The 13,474-nt window shown below is 39.4% G+C and overlaps 2 protein-coding genes across 6 annotated transcripts in view; one reads left to right on the top strand and one right to left on the bottom strand.

Moving 5' to 3' along the window:
• Positions 1-13,474, bottom strand: part of STAMBPL1 (STAM binding protein like 1) — a 137,617-nt gene that overhangs the window by 44,638 nt on the left and 79,505 nt on the right. The gene's annotated exons all lie outside the window — the stretch shown is intronic.
• The window catches only part of ACTA2 (actin alpha 2, smooth muscle), a 52,868-nt gene that overhangs the window by 21,142 nt on the left and 18,252 nt on the right, over positions 1-13,474 (top strand). The window lies entirely within an intron of this gene.

Raw genomic sequence — 13,474 nt, 5'->3', positions numbered from 1 at the left:
TCTACTTTCCGAGAAGAAGGCTTTAAAAGGGATGAGTAAGGTATAAGGGACCTGCAGAATCTCTTTAACATGCACACATTATGGTACTAGAAAAGAGGACAGAAATGCCTATATCAACAGCTGCCTGTAACATTTTTAGCAGAGCCTCATTCCAGGCCAGCCAGTGAGAATTAAGGAGGAAAAGGCTTTCAGTGATTCAGAAGCTGCCTTCCCTTATAAAGTCAAGGTTCTCTGGAGTGGTATTTTGACTACTTTTGGAGGAGGGATTGCCTACATCCACTTCTCTAAAGAAGGCAGAATTTTCTCTTCCTCTCTACCAAAAAAGTACTCTACCGACAAATATGTGTGCAAAATGCAGACTGTGCCTGCATTCCTTCAGGTCAGCAGAGTGCCCGTGTTACCAACATTCACAGCTGGTTTTGGGATAAAGTTATTGTTGTCATGGATTCAGGAAAACAAACATGGTTTTAATTGCTCCATTATGAGTTTTAAACCCAAGATGATCAAAAACCCTGCATATAGATTTGTCCAGCTCCCGTTGCTGAAAGGAATCACCTGTATTACATATCCTGGCTACAAAATAAGAACATTCATTAAATGCATAGATAGGACCACTCAAAACATAATTAGGTGTCTGGTTAGTCAAATGTTCTGGATAAATGAGGATGTCTATACCTAACATTTCTGAGTTACCAGTTTTTAGCGATTTAAATACAAATTAAATATGCAAAATGCAAGTTAAATACAAATAACTGCAAACACAGAAACTACGGAATTGAGTAGTTTACTTCTGCAGAAATGTCAAGACCATGACAACACACCTTAAGGTCACAAGTAGAAAACTCTAATTACTGTTATATGTTACAGAAAAAAAAATGGACTTTTATCTGGTTACTATAGTTGTTTGATTTCTGGATAAGCCATAAACTTGAAGTATGATAATCATACTAACAAACTCTTGAGATATCATTCATGTAAAATTCAAATTCATATTTATTTCAAGTAGTTTCTCCAGAGGAAGAAAGGGAACAACTTTGCCAACCATTTTCCTGTTTTAAATTTAGGGATGATTGAAATGAGTTCAGGTGTGTGAGCCATCATTTCTTCTGAACCTGCTAATGTAATCCACAGATTCAGCCCATTTTCCTTGTATTGGCCTTTACCAGACATGGCTTACAGTAACAAAATCATGAAACAAAATATTCTATTTTATATGTTCATCTTCTGTCTTTGAAAGTTCAAGAAACAAGGGCTCTGATACCTGCTTTGGTTAGTGTTTGAAGGTTGCCAAGCTGTGTTGCATGTAATAATTTGGGCTTAGGTAACGTGGATTGTCATAAAATGCATGTAAGCATGGGTTAGTGCTGAGGAATAGAATATTGAAAGTCACCAGAATTCAGTATTCCACTGTATTCTCGCATCTGTCCTCATCACCACCTGATGAAGCAGGTGTTACATCCTTCTCATTTTATAGATGAAAAAACTGAGGTGAGATGCTAGATGATTTGCCAAGGGACTCAAAATAAATTATTGAAAACTGGGATATGAATCCAACCTACCTCCAGAGTCCATACTCTTGCCCCTACCTGATGATGCTTTTTATCATAGGTAATAAGAGTCTTGTCCTGTTCCAACTATCTCAAATTCCAATCAGGTTTAAAGAAGTGGGAGCTCTTCAGTATAAAATTACCCTATAGGGTCTCAATTTTGTTGGAAAAGGAAGTTAATGCTTTGAATTCCAAGTTGCAGCTTTTAAAATTCTTGACGCATCCAAAGATATCTCGAGGGTCTCTTCCTGTTCACTTTCTTTTCTAGGGGCTAAAGTATGTCTGATGCTAAAATAAGTGTTGTATAAACTCCCAGGCTGATCTTGGCACACAGCCTGCCCTCTTGGTACTGTTTGAGCCATGTTGCTCTTTATGGGATCTTCTCACTCAAGCCTCAGGATCTCCTAATGGTAACCTAAGCTTCCAGTGCTTCCCATGTCACTCTGGACAACAAGGATTTAAACACCACCCGACACCTAATATCTGACCTAATTAATCCAAATTTGAGTGACAACTGATAATCTGATTGGCACTTAATAGTTTTCAAAACATTCGAGCAGGTTACGTCTTTGACCTGCTCAGGAACCCTGAAAAGTGGTGGCTGGCAAGTGCCATTGTCATTTTGCAGATGAGGAAACTGATATGCAGGTGATTGCCCAAACACAGACAGCTGGTAGATGAGGAGGTCATGGTTTCTGGGACAGAATTTTAGGCACTCTGTCTAAGTCATGCTTTCCTTTTGTGAAACCATCAACCTCTTCTGCTTGTTACCTCACAGACGCCACAATAAACAGAAGAGTTTATACTGCCTATTTATATTTTCAAATTCAGTATTTCAATCAGAAATTGTTAGAGGTAGACAGGATATTAAAATAATAGGCCCACACACTTATAGATTAAAAAATGAGGGCCAAAGGGCTTAGTGAACTCTTCAAAGCCACACAGACAATCAGAGGCAGGGCCTAAAATAGAATGCAGGCCCACAGTCCTGTCCAATCCCCTTCCCTGTCTGTAAATCTGCTCTCCATTCTGTTCTCTGAGGACATGAGCCAGGGATCCTATAATCTAACAAGAAAAAGCTATGATAATATTGATGAAGATCATTCCTCACTATTCTTCTCTACTTTTGAGACTTCAGTATCACATTCCCTTCTTACCCTCTGTCCAAGTGCTTCTGTGTGGCTCTTGTTTAAATGCAGATCTCTAGGCCCCATGCCAGACAGCCTGGCTCAGGTGAGCCCCAGGAATGTATTAGGACCCTTACTTTCAATGGCAAAAACCGTGATTACTTTTGCACCAACCTAATAAATTTTAACAAATTGCCCAAGTGATTCTGTTGACTATGGTTCTGTAAATTCAGGCCATGCTTTAGGAAACTCTGCTCTAACTCACTATTTTCAAGGACTGGAGTGGAAAAAAACATTGGTGTACCTCATTTAAGGAATATTTATTTTTGGCAGGGCTCTCTCAAAAGTTAGTAATTACGGTGATCAATAATTGGTTAAAAGCAAATCAGCCCAAACCAGCAGTGGATCATAAAATTGACACTCTTCCATGGAGTCTGCTGTTTCTTTAGTAAGGGGCTCTTTGCTCAGCAATCCCTAGGAAAATCTCTGCTTTGCAGAAACACAGGGGGAAGCATGATGGTCACCCTTGGATGCTTTGCTTAATGGCTTGACCTTGCAACTGTGGTTCAACCTGCTTGCCCGAGGATCTCTGTTCTGTGCATTGGCTTTTGATGGTCGATATGTTGGTATACCTAATGTGTTTGACCTCCTAAAGCAAGTACACCAGGCAGCCGCGTGCTGCTAAAGGAAAATAGGGCAAGGCTATTATGTTATAATAATCCTGAAATGTGCTAAAGAAAGCCTACAGCCAGAGAATGTCCCTTATCTTACGCATCTTATCTGTTCTTTCCTTAAAATAAATTAGGGAAACTTTCTGAAAATAACAACGTCTGAGATGGTCATTGCAGACAGCTCTTTTAAGGTTTGGGGAAAATAGAAAGTTACTTAACTAAATTCCTGAGTTTCTACTATATGTAGAAGGGCAGGGTGTCCTAGGGGAAAAATGAACACACTGGCTGCCTCCAAAAGTTTACAATCTAATGGTGAATATACTGCAAATGTGAGAAAATATAAGAGCTTACATCAAGTAAGTGTGCTGATGAAATCACTGGAGCGATTGGAGCATTCTCCCTGTAGAAAAAATGCATCTAAGAAGGTTTGCTGTAGATGAATTTTGAGGAGGCTTTTAAAATAAGGCAGAAACATGATTTGGCAGAAGAAGAAAAGGGAAGCTATCCCCGGCTCTGGAAATAGAATACACAAGGGCTGGACTATATGAATTTGTGTGTTGTGGGGAAGGAGGAAACTTAAGACACTAAAAATGTTTGTAAAGCTTGGAGTGAAAGTTGCAAAGGAGCAGCAAACAGGAGGGCAAAGGAAAAACAGGTGGGCAAAAGAAAGTTGCAAAGGAGCGGCAAAAAGGGTGCCTCCTTTGAATGACCATGCTTTCATAATAGTTTAATTTGTACAGCTGCAGACAGGGAAAGAGACCAGTTGGTACAAGATATGTAGATACTATATGCTGAAGGGTAGCTGAATATGCCACCCCAAAATACGCCTCTCTGGCTTAAGGATTATTTTGAGTTGAAAGCAATCGAGAAATAGATACAAAAAATCTCTCTGCCCTACCCCTATTTGCTTAAAAGCAGGACATACACTTACAAATGTGTCCCTCCTTCCCTCTCTACCAAGAAGGACAAAGGTTGATTACCAGGGATGACCTTAGGCCCTTGCTTGCCTGAAGATGGCACAGAGAAATCTACATAACAGACTTTACTATATAATCTTTTGTCTACCATTAGTTTCCCATGTATTTGTTTTCCCACAATTTGCCACCCCTAGAAACTCAAGATCCTTTCCCCTTGTCTTGTTACTTCCCCACCAATGTGTTGTTCTTCGTTGATGATGCCACATAAACCAGAGTTCTAAGCCACCTCTTTGAGAATTGCTCATTCCCTGGGTATCTCCCATATATACATGAAGCCTATTTGTTAACAAACTTCTGTTCGCTTTTTTCTTTTTAATCTGCCTTTTTTTGCAGGGCTTCCAGATAAGAATTCAGAAGAATAGACAGAGAATTCTTTTTTCCTCCCATACAATGCAAAATATATGAAACTAAACTAAAACTAAACTAAAATATATTTATATATATAATATATATATATAGGTGCATAATAATGCAGGCATAATAATCCTGTCATTTATATTTTTTAAGACACCATCAGTAAACACTAAGGTTTGTGATTTTCACTGAATAATAAAGCCTAGTACCTTTTCATTGAAACCTAGCAAACACCGTTTGAGATTAAGGACACAGGGAAGACTGCATAGAATGTCAGAACTAGAAGAAAACTGAGAGGTGAATTAGCACAAAGTATTCATTTTAGGAAAGATTATTGAGACTCAGAGATGTAAAGATCTTGTCCTCTTTCATAATAGCATCTTGATGGCAAAGTCAGGACTGTGGATCTCTACACTGAGGGTCTCTCTTACTCTGTGGCTATTCTTGCCCAAGTTATGCCTTCCTCTGACGTGTATAAATCAGCCAGTTTAGGGAAAGCATCACACTCTTCTAAGTGCACATTGCATATGTGTAACAGCTGACACTGATGAAGAAACAGAGATGAGCAGTGACATCCCAGACAGTTGGCAAAGTGTCACTCATACTATATCAAGAGGATGGAAAGTGAAAGACTTAAAGGATCCTTAAAAGTCTCTTCACATTTTCTACATAGTACACAAATCTTTTCTATAATAGCCCTGAGGGTCATCTTGCATCCACTTACTTAATTCAATGGACAAAACACTCACTATCCCATAAGTCAATCTGTCCTCTGTGTTGCTAGGTTGTTAGAAACTTTAACTTATGTTTCTAGGTGAAGGTGAAGGAAATCTATTTCTTTGTAGACATAACCCATGAGTGCTACTTATATTTTCACAGGGAACATGAAAGACGCTCACTCTTCTACTTCACATCTCTTCAGTGCATTAAGGCAGCCTTCGTGTCTCCCCGAAGTCCACACTTCTGACTTCGTGTCTCGCCGAAGTTCTCACTCTGAGCATTCTTACTCAGAGCTGTTCCTGTGTGTGACCAGGCTTCTAAACCTCCCACAATTCTCAACACACACTCCTTGATTATTAAAGTTGAACAATGCGCTAATTAATGTTCTGAGAAACCAAGAGGTTGAGTCTCTAACTGTAGCTTTACCAAAGCCAAGCAGGGATCCAGAGAACAGAGACTTTCTGTGGCTTATAAACAGCAATAGTAAAACACTTTCCCCTTGGTAAGATAGCTTTGTTACTAGTTCAAGGAATCCCCTAGTGACAAATGAGTTTCTGAATCACTCTTTACACCATAAACTAACTCTGCTAATGACTTAGTGAATGTTTGTCATTGTTGTCAATAATGGTATTGTAGCTCTAAAGTGTTCTGTACATGCCAATGGGTCATGGTGGTCCTCTTCACATGGCCATATATCCCAGGAACCTTCGGGCCACCAGTTCTCTATTTCTCTACCTGACAACACTGATATTTTTTCTTCTTTAGGGAATGCCTCTTGGTTGCTATGATTTTGGTCCAAAGCACTATATGTATCCTTCTTTGTATGGCTTTTTTCTCCTCCGATATGCTGGATTCCAACTCCAAAACACTCCTTGGTGGTAGTATCAACAATTTTATATTCATTCACTGTTTTGTGTTTAGAGGAGCAGTGATCTGGTTTCTAGACTAAATAAATGACTATCAGCTAGTCTTCACAGAAGTCTAGCAAATCCACCAGTTCACCATGTCATCCACACTCAGAGAATCAGGGTCAAACTGGATGTCATGTGGTTCTGCCTCCTTCAGCTGTTTGTCTGAGTGATTCCCAAATTTTGTTATGAATAAGAATCATTGAGGATTGTATCAAAAATAGATTTTTATTCTGGATAATTTATATAAATACTTTGTCCTCAAGGGGGTGAAGTGTAACTCCCCATTCTTTAAGTGTGTGCTGTAGTTAGTAACTTCTATCCAAAGAGTATAGTATGGAAGATACTGACAGAAAAATAATTTTACAGTAGAGAAACCTGGCAAACATTAGCCAAGTGATTAAGATGAACATCTATAGTGATAAGTCATCCTGGTAGCATCTTGTCTTGATATCAAGGGATGAGAATAGCAACTTACCTCTAGGGTCTTTTTCCCAAAAACAGGTGATTTCAGTCTAATCATGAGAAAAACATCAGACAAATCCAAACTGAGAGACAGTTTACAAAACATCTGACCAATACTCCTCAAAACTGTCAAGGTCATTAAAAATAAGAAAAGTCTGAGAAACTGTCACAGCTAAGAGGACATGGCTAAAGAGACTTGACTTAAATGCAGTGTGGTATCCTTGAACCAAAAGGAACATTAAGTAAAAGCTGAGGAAATCAGAATGAATTCCGAAGATTCCTTAATAATGTGTAAATATCAGTTCATTAATTATGGAAAATGTACCACAGTAATGTGAGATGTTAATATTAGGGGAAACTAGGTGTAGGGTAAATGAGAACTCTCTGTACTATCTTCACAACTTTTCTATTCTAAGATGAAAAGTTTATTTTGGAAAATTGACTCTAAGGTCTTCTCCAGGGATTGTAATTTAGGAGGTGTGTTTAAGGGGAAAGAGAGTCAGCTTTGCATATTATTAATACACTCCTTTGTTGATTCTGATGCAGTCAATTCGTAGGCCATATTTTGGGATCCATGGTCTATTCTGAAGGTTCTTATTCTTGGATACACATTAGACATCTGTGTCCCATCTGAGATGCTCTGATTTAATTGATCTAGAGTGTAGCCTGTGCATTCGGATTTTTTAAGCCCCTTAGGCAATTTCAGTTGCAGCCAAATTTAAAACTTATTACTCCTATGCTGTCCAACATGGAAGTCAGTAGCCACATGTGGCTATTCAAATTAAAATTTAATTAAGATTAAATAGAATTTAAAAATTCCTATAGACATTTCAATGATCAATAGTCACACGTGGCTAGTAGTTACTGTATTGGACAGCACTGATGTTGAATATTTCCATCATTGCAGTAAGTTCTGTTGGACAACACTAGTCAATACCATTGGTATAAATGGCTGTTTGTGGTCTTCTCCAAAGGCTTCTGAAAGGAAGAGTCCCTACGAGTAATATACAGGACAGGCTGCTCTAATCATTGGTGATGATTCAAATAATCAACTCATCCTAGATTTCCTGGGACTTTTTAAAGCACTGAAAGTCTCATATCCTCCCTTCCCCACCCAGGACCGAGGAAACCCCTCGGGTACACCAGGAACCTTGGTCATCCTGTAGATCCAAAGTCTTTTGTGAAGGAGAGCTTCAATCGGTAGGAAGCTGGGGCAGTTGGGTCTAGTCAGCTTGAGAGAAAAGAGCTGATACTGGGTTCACTTGAGCTAGCTGATGCCAATATTGCCCTGTGTGCCCAGGCTTTCATGATGCAGGGATGTTGAATAGTGAGGTCATCTGCTTTTGCTTGATGATTTAACCTCATGCTCCCTACTACCTGGGTGGAGCCTGACATACAGGCCACTACCCACACCTCTGTGCATGTGCTTGAACTCAATTTCTGGTGTCAGATGGGTTTGAATCCCTGCTCTACCACTTACCAGTTCTGGGGCCATGCAAGTTATTTCGCTTATTTGATCCTCCATTTCCTCATCTGTAAATGGGAAAAATAGTATTCCTTATGGCTGCTGTGAGGATTAAATGAGTTTATGTATGTAGAGCAAATAGCTCATAGCATTGTCTGGTAACTATTAGTTGATTTATTTTTATTTGCCCTCACTTCAGAATATCCTTGACCATTTGCTAAGCATTTTCTGTGCTTTATTCGGTTCAGTCCAATAAACATTTACTGAATGTTCCAGGCTCTAGGAATGCAAAGATGAAATCAATTTAGTCTGCCTTCAAACACATTATAGTTGGACATATTATTATAGAACAATATAGTGAGTGCTATGAGAGAGGCAAACACAAAGTACTATGGATAAACACAGGAGACACCCTTAACCAAAATGAGTTGGGTAGAAGTGGGTAGGGAGTCACGTCTGTAATCCCAGCACTTTGGGAGGCTGAGGCAGGCAGATCACGAGGTCAGGAGTTCGAGATCAGCCCGGCCAAGATGGTAAAGCCCCGTCTCTACTAAAAATACAAAAATTGGCCAGGGACAGTGGCAGGCGCCTGTAATTCCAGCTACTCGGGAGGCTGAGGCAGGAGAATCGCTTGAACCTGGTAGGCGGTGGTTGCAGTGAGCCGAGATTGCACCACTGCACTCCAGCCTGGGTGACAGAGCAAGACTCCAGCTCAAATAAAAAAGAAGTGGGTAGAGAGGGCTTCCTAGGGGAAGGGGATACTTAAGCTGAGTTTAGGAGGATACGTAAAGTGTGCTAAAAGAAGAGATGGCATTAGGAAAGGAGTTAGAGAAGTAAATGGGGGAAATACTGTTTCAGGCAGAGGAGCAGCATGAGCAAAGGTCCTCAGTTATGAGCTTGTCTGACGTGTTAATGGGAAAGTCCATTGTTCCATATCACCAGGGCAATGTTGGCACATATTAGTTCTGAGTTGGGGTAGATAAGGCAGGAGAGGCAGGAAAAAATGTAAGTGCAATTGACAAAGACGTAATAGGTATTATCCGTCTTTTCCAGGAATTTAAAACATCTTTTAAAGCTCTCTGTTCTTCATGGTTAAACCTAATTTCTCAAGTTATCCTTGGTGACAAAGAGAATGTTAAAAGTTGTTCTGTCTCCTAAATCTAACAGGTGCTATTCTGCAATCTGACATGTATTTTGTTGTTTCATAAACAAAAATAAAATACAATAAAGCTCTTGAAAGTGCCTTGTGAATCTTGTAAATACATTACATTATCTAGACATTCTGAAAAGCATAAAGGAGTGATACAAGTTTATTCCACTTCCCTAGTTGGCCATTACAGGATCATGGGCATGTAGCTTTACAGTTTTCTGATCCCTTTCCTAAGATAAGACTTGTCTACCGTGTCTTAAATGTCTGCCATGATCTTAATATGTCTCCCAAAATTCATGTGTTGGAAACTTAAACCCTAGGGCAACAGTGTTAAGAGATGAGGCCTAATGGGAGGTGTTTAATTGATAAGGGCTCCGCCTCCATGAATGGATTAATGCCACTATAAATAGGACTTGTGGGAGCAGGTTCGCCTTTTTTTCCACCACGGGATGGCACATCAAGAAGGCCCTCACCAGATGCTGGCACCTTGATCCTGGACTTCCCGGCTTCCAGAAACGTGCGAAATAAATCTCGTTTTTAAATAAACAATCCGGTCTCAGCTATTCAGTTATAGCAGCACAAACAGTCTAAGATAGTGTTTATTAAGTGTAGTAAGTACATCTGATGCCAACACCATTGGTAGAAATACTTTTTGGAAACTGAGAAACTGGTATAAACACCTTGACATGTAATGGGAAACACATTGGGTGGTGAGATGGGGTATGTAATAGGCGGGATAATGAATCCTCCCCGCAAGATGTTCACCTACTAATCCCCTAAACCTGTGGATATGTTACCTTACACACAAAATGGTGACTTTGCAGATATGATTAAATCAATAATCTTAAAATGGGAAGATTATGTTGAACTATCCTGGATTATCCATCAGAGCCCAATATATTCACGAAGGTCCTTCTAAGAGGGAGACAGGAGGATTAGTGTCAGAAAGACAGTTTGAAGATGCTCTGCTGCAGGCTTGAAGAAAGAGGAAGTAGTCATGAGCCAAGTGGACTCTAGAGACTAGAAAATACAAAGTCATAGACCCCCACAAGAGCTTCCAGAAGGAATGCCTTGATTTTAGCCGATTGAAAACCTGTTTTGGACTTCTGATCTCAAGAATTGTAACAGAATACATTTGTGTTGTTTGAGGCCAGTAAGTTTGTCATAATTTGTTAGAGCAGCAATAGGAAACCAACACAGAGTGTCAGAGTCTTCTGGGTAAGAGTTTACCTCTGCACTTTTGTTGTCTGAAAAAGTGTCTGTCTCACCTCTAGAACTAACTTCCTCATTACGGAGCATCTGACGATAATAATAGCTAATAATTACATCGTGCTCACCATGGGCCAGGCAGTGTTCTAGGTGTTTCTAACCTATTAACGCCTCATATCTCATTGCCACCTTGTGATAAGGCATGAATATTAACCCTATTTTTCTTATAAGAAAGCTAAGGCACAGAGGGGATACAGTGGTAGTAAATGATAGCTTTGGAATTTCAACTCTGAATCATAACCCCCATGTATTGATCCAAAATGTTTGCCTTTACACAAAGTCAAGGTCTGAGGGCCAATTGTCACTGCATTCCTTCCTCACATCCTCATGTTGCATGGTTCTTCTCACATTTAATATACCATGTATCTTCTCTCTGATCTTCTCACATTTTGAAATAAATGAAAACATTATGAAAATAAATCCCTAAATACCAGCCTTTAGACCTTCATAGAAAGTGTCCAATCAAATTTCCCGTAGACAATATTAATTATGCTCAAATGAGGAACAGAGCAGAGCCTGGCAAATCCCTGCAGATGTGGCGGGATGGCCATTGTGCCAGCGTAGACTCCATGCCTTTGTCTTCGTGGGCTGTCTTAGGAGAACTGTTTGTGACTCTCCTGGAGAATTCCAAAGATGGGAAATGGAAAGGTTTCCTTGCTCTCACTGTGTCTTCTCAGAAAAATGGATTTTATGAACTGAACAAAATAGCCAATGCGTATGATTGGCTAGAAAAAAATAGAAAAAAACAATTTCTACAGCCCAATTTTTCGGCACCAGCAGAAAATCATTTTTCTTACCAGACATCAATATTATACAGCTATTTGCCAGTATTTACATGGCCTAATCTAAATCTACAGGGTGCTGCCCTAGTGCTCAAGGAATTTACAATAAATCATAACTAAATAATCTTACTAAGATGGTGCATGATGTTTGTAGAATAACCTGTCTGGAAATGATTCTTGGATATGTTCTTTAGCTTGGAATTTATTTTATAGTGTCCCTGAACTGCAACCAAGTTACCCGACATTACTGTTTTTCTTTCTTTCCTTCTTCTTCTTTTTTTTTTTTTTACGCTACTGTTTTTCTAATTGTTCCATAACTCCTTGGATACATGGCTGCTGGCCCCAGGAAGTATCTGGCCGCTTGGCTGGACATATCTTTGCACACACACTCATACCCATACAGTGCTGGTTTCTCTCACTGAAGAGACTTGGATGGGATGTGAAACTATAAATCTCAAACCCAGGCAATAAGATCATTTAATCACTTGTTTAGAAATTTATTTTCAATTATAAGTATTTCCTGGTTAGTGTCATAGATTATTCGAAAAAAAACTTGCAAGAAAAACTAAACCTTGAGTCCTCTTTCAGTATGGGTCTCTTTATTTCATCATAGTCTGATTATTATCAGAGCTTTGGCTATACACTACCATAATCAAGGAAGAAATGATGTAAGAATCATAAAGGTGAATGCAAAAACTCTTCTCTTTGGTGTTTAGATGAACAGTCACTTCATAAAGATCGCAAGGACTACACAGACACTGCGTGAGTCAGAAGCAGGAGGAAGGGGAATCCTTCCTCTACTCAAATTGCCCTCCTACTCAAGAAAATATGGAAATTTTGCTTCACATGATTCCTGTGATGAAAATTAATGAATTAACCCCAAATGCCCAACTTTATGTTGTACTGTGTAGATTTTATATTTTAACATTCTAACGGCTGTGTTTTCTGGTTGGTAAAAGCTAGACAAATCCCGAGCAGTATAGAGAAATCCTGTTATGATTTAGTCTTAAGCTATTTAAAATTTTCTAATCAATAGTGCAATTCTTCAAAGATATATATGTATGTATATGTGTGGGCACCATTAATCAAACAGATCTGACATAGTAACATGAGTGAACAGCTGGTCATGGCTGTAAAATAAAGCCACTCATTCTGAGATTTTTCTCACATGTCCACAGTCCAGAAATACTCACAGTGCCCACAAAAATATTTCTTTATGAGTTAAGTGAGAACCTAGTAGACAATATAAAATCATTGAAGCTATTCATTGATGCTTGAGATAACGGCTTATATTTTTGAGAAATGAGAGGGTCACCTGGTATCTTAGTCCATTTTCACACTGCTATAAAGACATACCCAAGACTGGGTTATTTATAAAGAAAAGAGGTTTAATTTACTCACAGTTCTGCATGGCTGGGGAGGCCTCAAGAAACTTAAACTCATGGCAAAAGGGGAAGAGGCGTGTCTTACATGGCAGCAGGCGAGAGAGAGCAAGCAAGAGCAGGGAAAACTGCCTTATAAAACCATCAGATCTCGTGAGAACTCACTCACTTTCATGAGAACAGCATGGGAGAAAACGCCCCCATGATCCAGTCACCTCCCACCTAGCCTTTCTCTGGACATGTGGGGATTATGGAGATTAGAATTCGAGACGAGATTTGGGTGGGGACGTAGAACCAAACCATATCACCTGGTCTCTCTACTGCCTGTCAAGTAGGTTAGTGGGCAGAGAGGAGGGCTACAGAGGCTTCCTTTGAACAATCTCGTTTCTTTTCCAAACTACTTCTTTGACAGGCTGCTGGGTAGACTCTCTGGTCAAAGGATGGTCCCTACTTATGCTGCTAAATTGCTCAGTGACAAATTAGTAGACAAAGCTAATGCACCAAAAAAATGAATGTAGTTATAGTAATGCAAACATCCAAATTCCTCTTTGTAAGACATAGGCCTGTCAACCTTGTCTCCATACTTCAATTCCTATTTCCACTCACATCCCTCAAGAACTTGATTTATAAACAGTGTGCCTACCATAAAATCATCAC

The sequence above is a fragment of the Pongo pygmaeus genome, chromosome 8 (genome assembly GCF_028885625.2).
Source record: "Pongo pygmaeus isolate AG05252 chromosome 8, NHGRI_mPonPyg2-v2.0_pri, whole genome shotgun sequence".
In the NCBI taxonomy this organism is placed as follows: Eukaryota; Metazoa; Chordata; class Mammalia; order Primates; family Hominidae; genus Pongo; species Pongo pygmaeus.
The sequence above is the reverse complement of the archived record's forward strand: the minus strand, read 5'-3'. Positions and strand labels throughout refer to the sequence as shown.